A 1,149-nucleotide genomic window follows, 5' to 3' on the forward strand; every position below is an offset into this window, starting at 1 on the left:
CCGCGAGCCACACAGCCGGGAGCCCGCGCCCTCAGGCTCAGCACCCCAGCCTGCCTGCCTGCCTGCCCTGCCGCTGCCCGCTGTCACACCCTGTAGCGCAGGAGCCTCTCTCGGTGCCCCGGGCCTTCTTGTGGTGCCCCGCCTGCTGCCTTTGCCCCTGCGCTGCCTGCCTGGCTCCAGCAGCCATGGTGGCCGGCATGCTCATGCCACGGGACCAGCTGCGGGCCATCTATGAAGTGCTCTTCCGCGAGGGCGTGATGGTGGCCAAGAAGGACCGGCGGCCCCGCAGCTGGCACCCCCATGTGCCCGGCGTCACCAACCTGCAGGTCATGCGTGCCATGGCGTCCCTGCGGGCACGGGGCCTGGTCCGCGAGACCTTTGCCTGGTGCCACTTTTACTGGTACCTCACCAATGAAGGCATTGCCCACCTCCGCCAGTACCTGCACCTGCCACCGGAGATCGTGCCCGCCTCTCTGCAGCGCGTGCGCCGCCCCGTCGCCATGGTGATGCCCGCACGCCGCACCCCCCACGTGCAGGCTGTGCAGGGTCCCCTGGGCCCCCCACCCAAGCGGGGGCCACTGCCGGTGGAGGAGCAGCGGGTCTACCGTCGGAAGGAGCTTGAGGAGGTGTCACCTGAGACCCCTGTGGTGCCTGCTACCACCCAGGGGACCCTGGCCAGGCCAGGCCCGGAGCCTGCCCCAGCCGCAGGTCAGCTGCACCCTGACCCCAAGTCATGAGGGGTGGAAAGTGGGGGTCTGGTTTGTCGGGTCTTGGGCCTGGGCCTGGGCTGGAGTGGTTGCAGTGGTCGGCCGGCTTGAGGAGCGTTGCTCACACCAGCAGGTGGCCCCCCCGTCCGAGGGTGGGGGGTGTGCTTGCTGATGGACCCACATGGCTCCTCCTCTTCGGCTGGGGATCTTGGGGTGTGTAGGCCAAGGAGGAGCCTGTGGCTGATGCCAGTGCCTCCCCAGGCACACCCTGGGGCGCCCCCTCCCCTCTCTCCAACACTGCCCTTGCCTTCACCCCCTACGCCTCCTCTCCTGTCCCAGTGACCTGTCTGCCCCGAGGCTCCTTGGCACCGAGGTGGGGGTGTGCGAGGAGGTGCTGGCGCTGGTTGGGTGTGGCCCTCCTCCAGCACGTGGCCCGGCTGTG

The 1,149-nt window shown here is 69.6% G+C and overlaps 1 pseudogene; it reads left to right on the forward strand.

Annotated features, from left to right (window-relative positions):
* The first annotated feature begins 197 nt into the window (after positions 1-197).
* On the forward strand, positions 198-737 carry LOC105500783 (annotated as a pseudogene).
* Positions 738-1,149: the final 412 nt, after the last annotated feature.

The sequence above is a fragment of the Colobus angolensis genome, unplaced genomic scaffold (assembly GCF_000951035.1).
Source record: "Colobus angolensis palliatus isolate OR3802 unplaced genomic scaffold, Cang.pa_1.0 Scaffold6899, whole genome shotgun sequence".
NCBI classification, from domain to species: Eukaryota; Metazoa; Chordata; class Mammalia; order Primates; family Cercopithecidae; genus Colobus; species Colobus angolensis.